This window comes from Melopsittacus undulatus, chromosome 1 (assembly GCF_012275295.1).
Source record: "Melopsittacus undulatus isolate bMelUnd1 chromosome 1, bMelUnd1.mat.Z, whole genome shotgun sequence".
NCBI classification, from domain to species: Eukaryota; Metazoa; Chordata; class Aves; order Psittaciformes; family Psittaculidae; genus Melopsittacus; species Melopsittacus undulatus.
Genome location: NC_047527.1, coordinates 2027058 through 2042730, shown reverse-complemented (window position 1 = coordinate 2042730; position 15673 = coordinate 2027058).

Sequence of the window (15673 nt, the reverse complement as noted above, 5' to 3'; positions counted from 1 at the left end):
GCAGGACCTCACTTATTTCACATTGCTCTTAGCTGTGCCTGCAGGTTCTAGCCTGCTACCAACCTTCCCCATCCCTGTGAACAACCATCCCCATCCAAACCCAGGTTAACACCTGCACTGCACTGACATCCATAACTGCTGCCCCATGCATTGAGGGCAACACAAGACCAGGCTTGGCTGGAGCCCCACTGCCTTCTCCATCGCCTTGCAGCATCATCCAAGGGAGGATTCTCAATATCCCAGCATCCAGGTTTCAGGAAGAAAAGGACCAGCAAGGAGCTGCTCCAGAGCAGATAGGTTTCCATCAGAAATGCAAGGACAAGCATTAATCCTCCAGATCTTTGGAATCCAGCTTTGCCAAGCACAAGCTTAAGGCAAGGAGCAGCTCCCCAGCATGATCCCCACCCCCATTGTCCCTCTCTGCCACCCCATAGTCTGTCTCTCTTCTTCTTACCATCCTGAGTTGCCCCTAACTCAGATCAGGTTCTCCAAGGGGACAAGACCCATCACACAATCAGGTTGATACCCAGTTAAGTTTCCCATTAAACATCTGGAATCCAAAATACAGATGTGAAGATGCTTCCTGGATGGTTTTAAGCACTGAAATCCCATCCCGATCCTTATGGATTGAACCCCATGAGGATGCTCCTGCTCTCTGGGGCCCCAGCTCCTCCTGCCCCTATCCCCATCCCCATCCCAGGCTTTCTGAGCATTGGGAACAGGCTGTGGCTCCCGGGCTCACCTGAGGGACTGCAAAGCAGTGAGCAAGGAGCAGCTGATGGATCGTCCGAGCTGTTGCCAGCAATTTCATGCAGGATAAACCCATTTATCACCCCGGCACGAGGAGAGGAGCCACGGGCAGCACGAGCCACCAGCAGATGAGCACATCTGTCACCAGCAGGCAGGGGGGACTCCAGGCCCTCCCATGCACAGGAAAACCCTGGGAATTATCCCGATTCCCAGGAAGAGGGGTCTGTTTGGGAATGGGGCTGATAAGAAGGACTTGGGGGTGTTGGTGGATGAGGAGCTGAACATGAAGCGGCTTCAGTGTGCGCTTGAGCTCACAAAACAACTCTGTCCTGGGCTGCATCAGAAGGAGTGTGAGCAGCAGGTTGAAGGAGGTGATCCTGCCTCTCTGCTCTGTTCTTGCAGCACTGGGTGCAGTTCTGGTGTCCTCAACATAAGGACATGGAGCTGTTGGAGCAAGTGCAGAGGAGGCCACGAGGATGCTCAGGGGCTGGAGCAGCTCCTGTATGGAGCCAGGCTGAGAACATTGGGGCTGTTGAGCCTGGAGAAGAGAAGCTGTGTGGAGACCTCAGAGCAGCTTCCAGTGTGTGTGAAGGGGGCTACAAGGATGCTGGAGAGGGACTCTTCATTAGGGACTATAGGGATAGGACAAGGGGTGATGGGTTCAGACTGAAACAGGGGAAGTTCAGGTTGGATACAAGGAAGAAGTTCTTTACTGTGAGGGTGCTGAGGCGCTGGCACAGGGTGCCCAGAGAAGCTGTGGCTGCCCCATCCCTGGCAGTGTTCAAGGCCAGGTTGGACACAAGGTCTTCGAGCACCCTGCTCTAGTGGAAGCCTCCAAGGGACATGTTGAGAACCAGATGGGCACAGAACGAGCACATTGGAACCCCCATCCAGGCAGCATCTGAGCAGCTCCATGTGTGTACACACACACTGTACATACTTGCAACATGCCATGCTTCAGGCATGCAAGTGGGGCTACCATCCATCTGCAAGCATACAAATGCACTCTATTTACTCACAGAAAGATGCTGGCTGTGCAAATCCACCTTTGGATGCTCCTGTGGGCATCTGGTGGGGTGTTTTGGGGGATGCCCCATGCACTGGTGGGGTGCGGGCTGCCCTGTTATGTGGTGCTTTAAGAAGCAGCCGTGTTTCGCGGTGTTAGCACTTTGTAGCTGTAATGTTAAGGCTGCGGTGGGAATTGCTCTCTGATATTGAACAGGTAAATAAAGCAGGGCTTGGAAATGGGCTGCGTGCGAGGCAGCCTTCCCTGGGGTGTCCTTAACCCGCAGCCCTCCTCGCCACCCTGAGACCACGGTGAGGGGCTGCCAGCCCCACTGCAGGGAGCCCTGAGCAGCCTTCAATTCTATTAACCCTTTCCTCATCCCTCTGTATCCTGAGAACATAAAATGCTCTTGAACAGACTCTATGCATTAGTCTTGCATACACTCAAAGAGCAAAACCAGAGAGGTTCAGCTCAATAGGGTAGTGATGACCAGGAATGGTCCCAGGGACCTGTACCCCATGTGGATGCCTTGTTTTGGGAGCAGCTTCCATGGGGAAAAATTCAGGATTATAGAGACAAGCAGCATCTGCAGAGCACATCTGAAACAGTTCTGTGTCCTATAGCACTGCATCCACATACCAGTGACCTGAACCCCTTTCTTTAACCAAAGTAGAGGGTAGGGATGAGCCCCATTTCCCAGAGCATCCATAATCAGAAAAGAGTGTTTTTCAGGGTTTTTCTGCTGGGAAATGAACCCTGGAATCCTGCCCTCTTTACATCATCAGCCCCACTCATGTTATCCCCCATCTGACCCTTCTTTATGGGGTCTTTACATTCTCCTTCATTAAAGCAGGGCTCATTAGTGATAACCAGGAAGGATTTTAACAGCATGACCAAATTTGCATGGATTTAAGCCAGAAAGGGACTGGATGATGCTCCCCAACATCACCATGCCATTGCCACCTCTATATTCCTGCAACCCCAACACCCCACATCCATGAGGTCCTGGGTACCAGCCCCAATCCTATACTGATGGAGTAGCCACACTCTTATCCCTTTCTTATGCGATCCCCCTTTTCTCCACGATCCTACTGGCTGTAAATGGTTACGTCTGCACTGAAAGGGATTCGCTGCAGATAGCACATCAGGATTTTCACCTCCCCTTAGGGATCCATTTGTGGCATTATTGCTGGAAGGTGGATGACTGTTACCGTGCTCCGAGCGGCCCTTACCGCTGGCGTTTGGACAGATTAACTGTAGGTTTCCTTCAGATATATGAAATGAAAAGATTATTATATGTTTTAAAGCAAAAAAAGAGAGAAAAAGGAAGAAAAAACCAAGATTCACAACCCTGAGAGCCTGAATAAACCTCCACCTAAAGGAGGAGGAGTTGGGAGACAGAGTTTGTTACTTATGAATGGATTCATAGAATCATAGAATGGTTTGGGTTGGAAGGGGCCTTAAGATCATCCGGTTCCAACCCCAGCCATGGATGAGAGGAAACAGCACTTGCAGTCAAAACACACATTTTGAGGCCCTTATTACCAAACTACATCACTAATACACTGGAAGTGGCAGATCTGACCCACACTGGGTTTTGATGGGGTTAAAATCAACATGTTTTCCCTGTTTATGATTGCACAGAGGGTGGGAGACACGCTGTGCATGTGAGTGCATGGGTGTATTCACCCTTACAGAGCTGAGGGCTCATACGGGTCACTGTAGAAGTGATGGGTATCTAAAGAGTGAAGTGAATTCAATGTGGGTTTTTCCAGCCTAAACCCAAGGGAAGTGATGCACCCTTATGTCCAGAGCAGCGTGAGCACCTCCTGCTCATGTGAGCCTGCTGCTCTCCCTGCCAACACACAGCTGCAAGTGCAACCAGCTCAGCAGAACAGGAACAAGCCCCACAGGGATGCTGGTGATGGGTAGGAAGTGGGGACACGAAGGGAGTGATGTCTCCAGCTTGCTCCAAGCCCCTGTGTCCAACCTGGCCTTGAACACTGCCAGGGATGGGGCAGCTACAGCTTCTCTGGGCACCCTGTGCCAGCGCCTCAGCACCCTCACAGGGAACAGCTTCTGCCTAAGAGCTCAGCTCAGTCTCCCCTCTGACAGGTTCAAGCCATTCCCCTTGGCCTGTCCCTACAGGCCCTTGTCCCAAGCCCCTCTCCAGGTTTCCTGCAGCCCCTTTAGGCACCGGAGCTGCTCTCAGGTCTCCCCTTCAGGAGCCTTCTGTTGTCCAGGCTGCCCCAGCCCAGCTCTCTCAGCCTGGCTCCAGAGCAGAGCTCCAGCCCCATGTGTGTTTGCAGATGCCATGGGTGCATGGGTAGCCCTCAGGAAGGCTGATTCTTCCTGAATCCTTGTGACCAGAGCAATGGACATCTTGTCCTCAGATAGAAAACCCAAGCACCTACTGGTCCAAGCTCCTCCATTTGGCACACCATGACCTTTACTAACTGCTCTCTATCACCCCATGTCCTGACCTGGTTGCAGCTGAACAGCTTCACAGCAAAACTCATCCCAAACTCTCCCATCCCAAACTCTCCCATCCCAAAGGGATGTGGTTTCAACCCATCCTCAGGGTTGGTGATGGAAAAGAAGCAGCTCCACATCCTAAACCAGCCCTTTTTGAGAGCAAAAAAGGCAACTTCTGTCCCTGGGGTGATGCAGATGGAGGTGGGGTTACCGTAAAGGGCTGGAGTGATGGGGAGAGTTGGCTCTGGGCTTGGCCTCAGCGATCCATTGCTTAGTGGAGTCGGAGGAGGACTCGACATGTACTGGGGCTGGTCAATACTCCTCGCTGCGATCAATGGGCAAGCAGCAGTAATTACATTTCCAAGATCAAATGGGCACATAAATGTTTCATCTGAGTAAACGTTTTGTTGGGTGTGTTTGGGGTTGTTGTTTAGTTGGTTTTATCTTTGGTTTCTCCTTTCCGCACATGCTGTGGGCACCTGAGTGGATCCCATTGACTCAAACAGGGCCTCTCCACTAAGGAAAGCTTTGCTTTGGCATTCTGGGACTTCCAACCCAAAATCCCACTGCTCTTCATATACTGTGGGGGCAATCAGCTGCAATATACAGCAGAGAAGGGGGCAAACAGGCAAGCGAAGGGCATGTGTACCCTGATGTATCTGCCAGCATTGCAGCATCACTCTGGTGTGCCTGGGCTGGCTCTAAGCTTGCGCGATTTCCTTCCTACCATCTCCCACCTCTCTAAAGGTGCTGGCAATGGGGCTGTGTCTGTTTTTGCACCAGTCCAGGGTTGCTGGGTGCTGCCTACACCGATACATCCCAAAGGACCTGATTCATCTCAGCCTCTGACCATGATACCCACTCCTGCAGCTCCATTGTGCCCTATGGGATGCTGATGCCTCAAAGTCACATCGTGATGGGTTGGTTACTTCTGTCTCCATCCTGAAGGTCACATCTCTCCCTGCCTTTGCAAGAGCACTGGGATTCTCTGAAACATGGGCTACCCTTTCTTATAGCCCCTTAAGGCACTGGAGCTGCTCTAAGGTCTCCCCTTAAGGAGCCTTCTCTTCTCCAGGCTGAACCAGCCCAGCTCTCTCAGCCTGCCTTTAGAAGAGGGGTGCTCCAGCCCCATATGTGTTTGCAGGTTCCATGCATGCATGGGTCATGCAGCCTTGGATCATGCAGGGCTGATCCAAGAATTCCTGCTTCAGACGTCATAAAAGGTGTCCTGAACATCTCACTCCCTGACCAAAGTGGTCTTCAGCAGGAAGGCAGATGGTCTGATGGATCAATAGCCCAAAACACTTGCAGGGGGGATGCTTACCCAGTACCCATCTATCCCAGATGTGCTCCTACCCCTGCTTTGGGTTTGAGTCCACCTTGAAATCCTTGCTTGCTTGCTTGTGGTGTAACCTGCCACACACTGCTTACACCACACTGCACATGGCATCCTGATGCCCTATCCCCATGTGGCCTCTGCAGGAGCATCGCCCTTGAGACGTCCCCCAGAAGCTGCTGAGGAGCCAGTTCCCAAGGTGCTGACTTGGTGCCTTGGCTGCGCTCACACACGGAGGCACTTTGGGGCCAGCTTCCCCACCTGGGCCCTGGAGCTGAAATCCAACACCAGGATGACCCTTGGAAGGAGGACAGGACTGTTCTGTCCCTGCCAGGGATGCTGCGGAGAGCCGGGATGCTGCTCCCAGAGCTCTGGTCTATGGAGTGATAGGAGCAGGATTTCAAACCTTCCCACCTATTTTTCAGTCCCAAGGAAGAGCAGAATGAGCCTCATCTGTACAAAAACCTCTTGGTCTTGATGCAGTGTAACTGATGCTGCCCTCAATGCATCTGCGATGAGCATCTCCTTGTCCAACAAGAAGATGTGTAAGGCCGGTAGAGATGGGCAAATGCTTTCCTATCTTCTTTGGCCAAGGTGAGGCAATCGTTTCACACACAGGGCTGAGAATGGTCCTCTCACTGCATATAACTGATTCCAGAACATTCATGCCCAGGAGCAGCCTGCAGACTCCATATAGGGCTGCTGCACAAGCAGGGAAAGGGATGTCTTATAGCAAGTGGTAGGATTTACCCAGTGAAGTAAAGCAAAGCTCCCATATGCTCCTCCATGAGACATCTTCTTGTAGCATCTCTAGGCTTAAAAGTGGGATAAGGAGAGAGGAGGATTCAGAATCCACTGTATTACACCTGATCCCATCAGCACATCCATCCCCTTTGGGCTGGTGGCCGTGTTAGACCATCAAAAGCACTCAAATGCAGCATCCCTTCCCATGCCTTGTTCTTCTTCTGTGTCCTGTGAGTTTCCTTAAACACCATAAACCTACTATTTGCCTAATTTAGCCATATCTTACTGAACAGGCCTACTAATTATATTTCCTCCTCCTTCATGTAGGCATTTGCTGCTTGTTCCAGTGATATCTCTGCAGATGAACCGATTGAAAGTGGAGCTTTTCCAGCTCTCATCCCCATCATCCTGCCACATGCTGGCATGAAGATCTCTTATAGAAAACTTTAAATGTCTTTATAACAAAAAACATATCAACTTTTGGGTTCTAGAAGTAGGAAACATTTCCAGTGACAGTTCCTTCTGGAGATCTGAAAACCTTCATCAAAAGTGGGCAGCTGTCAGCAATAGGATCTAAATGGTGTTTTCTGACCATCTCTGCTTGAAGGGAGCTTGGCAGCATCCCTTATTTCTCTCTCTGCCATGTCCAAAAGCCCCCATCTGAAGTGGGATGCTAAGGAGAGATGCAGTAACAGACAAGCTCAATCGAGCTGATAAACCCATCAGCATTACAGATGGTGCCAGGTCATCTCCCATGTACCTCCAAGACCAGCACATTGCACATCCCCAGCTCCCAGTCTATTGACCTAATTGCAAGGGTCCTCTTTGGTAATGAGAGGTGGAAGGTGGGAGACAGGGCTCCACAATCACCATCATTATGATTCAGAGCATCGTGCCCAGCTCCTTTGCTCAAAACCCAGTTGCCATCACCTTATACCCATTAAAAGGGCGATTTTAAAGGGCTTACCCAAACCAGGACCATCACCACATCTCAGAGCTGATGGGCAGGATGCTGCTGCCTCTATCTCTCCAAAACATGGCAGGGGGGTTGGAACTAGATGATCTTGAGGTCCTTTCCAATCCTAACTATTCTATGATTCTATGATAAAACAGAAGAAATAAGTAGCCCTAACTCATAGCCTAATGGGGACAAGCAGAAAACAACCAAGTAAGAATGAAACCCCAGCAGCTGGCTTCATAACTTACACACTAACACAGTGAGTAAAAAGAGCTCTCACCCTCCAGGCCTTTTCCCCACTTTCCTGCATTGAAATAATTAGTTTTCATTTCAAAATGATTTTTTATTATTATTTTTTTTATTATTTCCAGGGCTCAGGAGGTCAAAATTTGGTCCCTCCAAAAATAAAAAATAAAAATAATACCAGCGAAGAAAAAAAAAGTAAAAAAAATCCTTTCTTTGCTTTGCTGGCAGAAAACAGCAGGGGCTGAGGGGTAGGGAAAGAAATCAATTTGAGCTTGGGTCAGCGGTGTGTGTGTGCCAGAGACCTTTGGAGCAATGGAGATTAATTTAGTAGGAGAGAGAAGGCAAAGTGGAAAAGGAAGGAGGGGGGAAGAGGAGAGGAGAGAGCCCAGCCCTGCTCCAGGAGAGTCAGGGACAGGTTTAGGATGTGCTTTCTCTCTCTTTAGTACGATCCCAGCGTGGCCTGGTGAAATTAATCACTGCTTCGTTAAGGCACAGATGCGAAAGTGCCACGTCAGTTGCTGCACTAGAGGAAAAATCCAAGTTGCTGCTGGCCTGATGCTGTGTCCCAAAGCCATTGTCCGCAGGGATGGGGATACAGGTGCCTAGGTACTGATATACACATATATAGACCTAGATATGGTCCCTCCTGCTTGTCTCTGCTGGAAAACTTCCAGTCACAATAGAGACACTTTCATAGGTATCAAAGGGGCTCCTTATCTCCAACTGAACGTTATGGAGATGCTCCAGCAGCTACATGAGTGAAAACCCTTGAGGACCTTACCATAAGAAAGCTAAACCCAGGGCAGTGTTTGAGCAGCTGATGGCTATATCCCTGATGGATAATGGGGGGTCTGGACAGCTACGGAGCCATTGGAAGCGCCTTAGTGTCAGAAGGGATGGGTCCAGTCACTCATCTCCGCCTGTCAAAAGCATCATCCCTGGATTATGTGTTGCTATAACTGGGGGAGGATAATAAGCACCTAATCCAACGTCTGCCCAAGCCTCGGAGCATCCCAATGGAAGATGAGCTCCTCTGAAAGTCTGTCCTGCTCACCTCTTCTATCAGCTGTGGCTTCTGTGACGTGGACATGGCCAGAGCTGCTTAAGAGCTTATGGAGCCCAGCTGGCTCATTTAGAGGCACCTTCCAGGGTTTGGGATGGGGAATATGAGTGTTTGAAGGGGAGGGGTTGAGGGAGATTGAGATAGGGATGAGATGAGGCAAGAAAAAGGCAGAATGAATGTATCCTACAATCTCACATCACCATAGGATGCAGAAGGCCCAACTCATGCTTGTTGGGAATGAGTCATTCACGGACTGATTGATTTTTGCCTGTAATAACCACTGTAAATGATTCTGGGGTGAATTCTGACAATATTGACCCTGCCATCAAAACGGTATTGACAATGATGAGTATTGCTATGGGCAGCATCCTGGGCTGGCTGGGATGGAGTGGATGTGGCAGAGGGGGAAAAAGCAAGCTTTGCTTTTCCTAAAGATGCTCCAAAAGCGCTAGAAGTGCAAGAAATGAGCCCGAGTGTGGGGTATGATGCTGTGGAGAGGAAATGAAGGTGAGCTCAGGGCATCACCCCACCTCTTGGGAGTTGCTAGTGACTGACCCATCTCAGGATGGGGATGGAGTAACCTCACAGACTGGTAGGGATCTGGGGATACATTCCCTTCTTATCCAACCAAGAAGATGACTGGACAGTCAAGAACCTCTTGGCTGCTGTGAGGACCTCAGCAGCACAAGCCATCACACAAAGCATCCTTCCACCTTCTTCAGTTTTTGGTTTCCATCAAGCCAAAGGTTCAGCACAGAGTGAAATACACATGATGCTGCAGGTGAAACATCCCCTGTGGATTGAACAGCCTGGAAGGAAAAGTGAAGCAGCCACTTGAAAGACTCAAATTCAGCAACTGGAAGAGCCCTGACCACCTTTAGGGCTTTTCACCTCCCCTCTGTCATTAAACAACAGCTAAGACTTGCCCAAATCTGTCTGTTTTCCCAAGCAGAGAGGGAAACTGTGCTTGAAGAGAGAACAAAATGCCCAGCAAGGAGAAACTGCTGTCGCAACACCCTTGTGCCTCAGCTCTATGCTGCTTCTCACAGGGAGAGATAAAGATATGCCTGACTTGATGTTGTGCTGATGACCTTAATGCTTGCTGCCCCAGCTTGAGACCAAAGGCAGGTCTGACTCCACCAAGCTCTCGGTGACAGCCAGATCTCACCCAGCTGGAGCAGAAAATATTGCTAACAAAGCTGATGTCCAGCAGGATTAATGGCTCACCGAATGACCCCAGGCTTTCAGCATCCTCGCTCTGCCAATCACACTGGAGGAAATGAATAAAGACTTTCTTATTGGTATTTAAAAGGCTTTTAGGAAACAAAAAACCCACCCCAAAACGCAGTAACTCCCCCAAACCTTTTAATTGAGTCTGCAAAGTGTTTAAACGCTTGACTGGTCGGCAGCAAATTGCTTCAGGAGCCACAGGGACCTCCCTGCCTGGGGCCGGTGTCATTGCATGGTTCTGCCTCCTGACGTTCCCCAGGTGTACTTTGTCATTGGAGGATGCTTGTCCTGTCTTTGAGACCAGGATCAGCCCAAAAGGCAGAGCCAAGGTGCAAGGCAATGGGCTGAGCCATTAGGATCCCTCATCATCATAGAATCATAAGTTGATTCAGGTTGGAAAGGACCTTAAGATCATCCAGGTCCAACCCCTTGCCATAGGCAGGGATGCCTCCTCATAACGTGGGCATGGTTGATGTGCCTCAGTTTCCCCATCTCTAAAGTGGATCAAATGAATATTAAGATGGGGCAGCTTAAATATTCATATCTGAACAAAGAAAAGCACCCTCTTAAGGATCCCTTTGCTCACACACATGCACATAGATATATATATATGTATATGTATTTCCTGCTCATATTAGAGCACAGCATGAAAGCAGCCAAGGAGGAGCTCACTTTGCACTTTGTTCATGGCTTCACTTTGTGAGAACACGAAAATGCATTAAAATCTAAAGGGGAAAATCATCTTTAAGGGGAAGAAAAGGAAGAAAAAGGCCCAACTCCATTTGACTTTCATGAGACACCAGTTAGGTTTTCTTTCAGCTTCCCCACAAAATGGCAAATTGTCTAAAATTAGATCTAGGGAATTATTTCATCTGCATGGGGAAAAGGGCTGTGTGATGCTGCGGCCGGGTGTGTAATAGGGGACTTCTCAGCTTCCCAAACGCACAAGGAAGATGCTTTTGATTTTTCCCCCTTTTCTCCTCCTCCTCTTGTCTTGGCAAGTGCTCAAGTTGTTATTTAAAGGAGAATTAAGAGCTCAACGTAGGGATTTTGGTTTCAAACACAAGGCTGGACTTGGTTTCATGTGTGCCTTAACATAGCAGAGGAGTGCTGTAAAGCAATCCCATCAGCGATGCTCTTCCCAGTGCTGCTGCTCCCTGTCCACCTCTCCCAGCACAGCTGAGGGCAAGATGGGCAAAACTTGGCAATCAGTGAGTCCTTGGGTTCATAAAGAGCAGGAGAAGGAAAGACTGTAAAATAAAGAGGATCCTATGTCTGTTTGAGATGGGAAGGGGTGGGATGGGATGGGAAGGGAAGGGATGGGATGGGAAGGGAAGGGATGGGAAGGGAAGGGAAGGGAAGAGGAGGAAAGGAGAGGAAAGGAGAGGGAAAGGAGAGGGAAAGGAGAAGGAAAGGGAAGGGAAGGGAAGGGAAGGGAAGGAGAGGAGAGGAGAGGAGAGGAGAGGAGAGGAGAGGAGAGGAGAGGAGAGGAGAGGAGAGGAGAGGAGAGGAGAGGAGAGGAGAGGAGAGGAGAGGAGAGGAGAGGAGAGGAGAGGAGAGGAGAGGAGAGGAGAGGAGAGGAGAGGAGAGGAGAGGAGAGGAGAGGAGAGGAGAGGAGAGGAAAGGAAAGGAAAGGAAAGGAAAGGAAAGGAAAGGAAAGGAAAGGAAAGGAAAGGAAAGGAAAGGAAAGGAAAGGAAAGGAAAGGAAAGGAAAGGAAAGGAAAGGAAAGGAAAGGAAAGGAAAGGAAAGGAAAGGAAAGGAAAGGAAAGGAAAGGAAAGGAAAGGAAAGGAAAGGAAAGGAAAGGAAAGGAAAGGAAAGGAAAGGAAAGGAAAGGAAAGGAAAGGAAAGGAAAGGAAAGGAAAGATTAGCCACTGCACAGGGCTGCAAACATGGGGCAACCCACCATGCTGTGGGACAAGGCTGGGGGAGCTGCCATAGGTAGATCCACATCACTGCAGATCCACTGCATGTAGTTCTGCAGGAACCATACCCCTGCCAGCCCCCTCAGGTCTGTGTCACCATGCACAGGACAGCTTGCAAGGCCAGGACCTGGGCTTTGTGCAACATCAGGCACAGCTGGTGCCTGATTGTAGCAGGGGACTTGAATGAAGCAAGAAATAATGCTGATGGGGTAATAGGTTTTGAGGACACACCGAAGTCACAACTGACCTTCTGCACAGCATTGGCTGGGTAAGGGTGGCACAGAGGGACCAGAAATGCCCATCTACTGAGCTCCATCATGCTTCCAGAGGGCTTCTTACACAGATAAAGATGGAAAAGGCAATGGAGCGAATAATGGCAACCCTTCCATCTTGTGTGACTGACACTGGGTGGACCAATGGAATGAATCATAGAATCATGGCATAATTTGGGTTGGAAAGGATCTTAAGATCATTCAGTTCCAGCCCCCTGCCATGGTCAAAGACACCTCACACTAGACCATGTCACCCAAGGCCATGTCACTCAAGTCCAACTTGAACGTTGCCAGGAATGGGTCATTTGCCACTGCTTTGGGCACCCTGTGCCAGTGCCTCAGCACCCTCACAGTAAAGAACTTCTTCCTTATCTCCAACCTGAACTTCCCCTGCTTCAGTTTGAACCCATCACCCTTTGTCCTATCACTCCCTTCCTTTGGGGAGTCTGATTTTAACAGCAGTTTTTAACCCAACCTTTTAAATACAGCTCTAAAAGCAGGGAAATTAGGGAAGAAAGTGAGAAATGGCAGTTTTGTCTTTCTTTTTTTAGCTTTATTTTATTTTCCTTTGGAAGCTGCCGGGGGAATTAAGATCCACAGCATATACTCACCCATGATGCTGGATCTAAGCTCCTTACCTGTCAGCACTTCTAAATTAGAACCTGAGCCACATCCGCTTGTACCCCATGGACCTGCCCTGCGAGTGGGCACGGTTGTGATACATGTGATGGATCCAAGTGTGAGGACCTGGCAAAATCCCAGCCAGGCAGGAGGAGAGAGCATCACACCCAGCTCGGGATGAAGGTCGGACATTGAGGCTGCAGCTGCAACCACCCAGCTGCATCACTGTCATCTCCTGGAACAGGCCACCTCTGTATTCACCTTGAGAAGATCCCTGACATCCGGTAACACCAGCAAGGACAAACTGGCTTCACCACTCCACTCTATGGAGGTTATTGTTGCTCACTGGAAGGGAGGCACAGGGAACAGATAGGATCACAGAGTCATAGAATGGTTTGGGTTGGAAAGGACCTTAACATTACCCAGTGCCATCCCCCTGCCATGGGCAGAGATGTCTCACACTGGACCATGTCACCCAAGGCTCTGTCCAACCTGGCCTTGAACACTGCCAGGGATGGAGCATTCATCATTTCTTTGGACAACCCATCCCAGTGCCTCAGCACCCTCACAGTAAAGAACTTCTCCCTTATATTTAACCTGAACTTCCCCTGTTTCAGTCTGAACCCATCACCCTTTGTCCTGTCACTCCAGTCCCTGATGAAGAGGAAGCGTTCTCTGCAGCCAGTTGTGTCATATAAATGGGAGCAGGATCATTTAAGCTTGGCTAAAACCCACAACTTAATCCATTTGTTTTTGCCTTTTTGGTGGTGGTGGCGCTTGTCAGGGCTGCCTGTTCCAGATGATGAATGGTTCTGTTTCAGGCCGATCCGCTTCTTTGAGCACTGTGGTGGTTTCAAGTCTTCATGCAAAAGAGGAGCCTTGGCCATTTTTCACTCCGAGGGATGAGCGACACAGGAATAAATTTTCCTGCTTAAAATGTGCTGGGCCCAGGGTTTCTTGGTGAGGCAGCTTTGACAGCCGTCACTTTGCTGGATGTTTGGTGCTCGGAGTGCTCGGGGTCCTTTTATTGCTTTGTGAAAGACTTAAAGGAAACAAAACCCTGGTGCATTATGACATGGAACGGGGTCGATACGACTCTATGCAGGCATCACACTGGAACATGCTGTGTCCTGAGCCTGCTCTTGCTCAACCCAGTGTAAAGCAGCAGTGGAGCAGGTGTAGGAATCCCTACAGCAAAGCGAGGTGAGATCAGAGCAGCGCTGGATGCACAACTCACCTCTGGCTCATAGACAAGCCAAGATTTAACATCCCATGACAGTGGGAGGAAGAGATTTTTCCAGGCCTGATAAAGAACAGCAATGCACTCACAATACATACCCAGTGCATAGAGCTGGCTCTATGTCAGCACACAACTAGAGCTGGAGGCATTTAATCCACTGACCTCTGAGGATCCCCACAACATGAGCAAAAGGTAAAATACAACTGAGACCTCTCTCAAGGGAAATGGCTTCATTTAGAGGCTGTAGATTCAGAGTCCCTTTTGCCTGACTTCATTTTGCCTAACACTTGGATCCTTGGCTGTTCTGTAGCTCAGCTTCATAGGAAAAGCAGCATTCCCACTCCATTCCAGCCTGTTTTAAGGACATGCTGTGTAGTGGGGGATGTTCATCCAACCCCCCTCATGCTAAGCAATGATCTCCTTAGGCAGTTGTCTACTCAGGCACTTTGCAGAAGGAACATGCCTTCTCTTCCATCTATTCAACACCCTGAAGCTACCATGGCACACCACAGTGCTATGCATTGGCCCATTCATGGAGATGCAGTAATGGAGGAATGGTATGAACCATTCTGTCAAGGCATGTACTGCTCTCTGTTAAGGTCTCTTAGACACCAGCTTCATGATGACTGGACTAACTGGGGTAGATAGAGGTCTGATAGAGGTAGATAGAGGTGTAGGGCAGAGCAGGGCAAAGAGTACACAACAATCCCCATATGCAGAAGCAAGGGGGAAAAGGGTAGAGGATGCTCTCCAAGAGATGTTAACCTATCAAACCAGATGTCAAGTTGCTCATCTGGCTGAGAGCATGTATCCCATAAAACTGAGAGATGGGGGACCCAGGCAGGAGATAACTGCATCTCTCCAGAGACATTCCCTGTCTCCATGGCTGGATGATGATGGGCTGGGAGCAAGGCTAGTGTGAAGCATCCCTGCCCATGGCAGGGGGTTGGAACTGGATGACCCTAAGGTCCTTTCCAACCCAAACCATTCTGTGATGTATGATTCTATAAGCAGTATTGCTACTGCTGGCACAGCTGGAGGGAGAGATTAAGTCAAGCACTAAGCTGAGGCCTGGAAAGTGAAGAGGAGACACACTCAGCTGCAGGTCGGACCTCAAGAGAGCTATATGGGGTGAAAGCCAGAGCTTAGGGAAGGATGGATACCATCAGCTATAAGCAGGGAATCAGCCCAATCCTCAACAGGCACCAGGATGGGTGCTGGGGGAACGTGGCTTATAAATGCTGCATGGAGTCCTGCAGGGACTGAGCTTGGTGTCACTTTAAAAAGTAAACATAGGCAGCCTAATGAATGAGTTATATCCCAGACACTCCATTCCAGGAGAGGTATTTAACAGGCACTATTGGATTCTGCGGTATCTCTCTATCTGTAACCAGTGCATTATGACCATTAATGGATTTTTGAGGCTGGATTGATTTTTCATTAATTTGGTAAAAATCTTTTCCCTCTCCCATATAATTCTGTCTTAAAACGCTCCCCCTGACAGACGGATAAGTCACTCACCTCATAATGCAAGTCTGGCTCATAAATCTCAGTGATCTGGTGAGGTGGGGTGTGGGGGAGCAGACTGGGCTGGGGGAAGGAGGGGGGAAAGGGGGAACCTCCATGGGTCTGGATGGAGCTGCCAGGCAGCTTTCATTGCGTGTGGAATAGGGATGGTCCATCAGTGATGGAGTGAGGATAGAGGGTAGGGATACATGGATGTGGGCATGCTGTGTTGTGGGAGATGGTGGTCATCCAAATGTGGGCTCCAGAGCCCACCTTGTCTCCCCAAACCTTGATCTTATGTT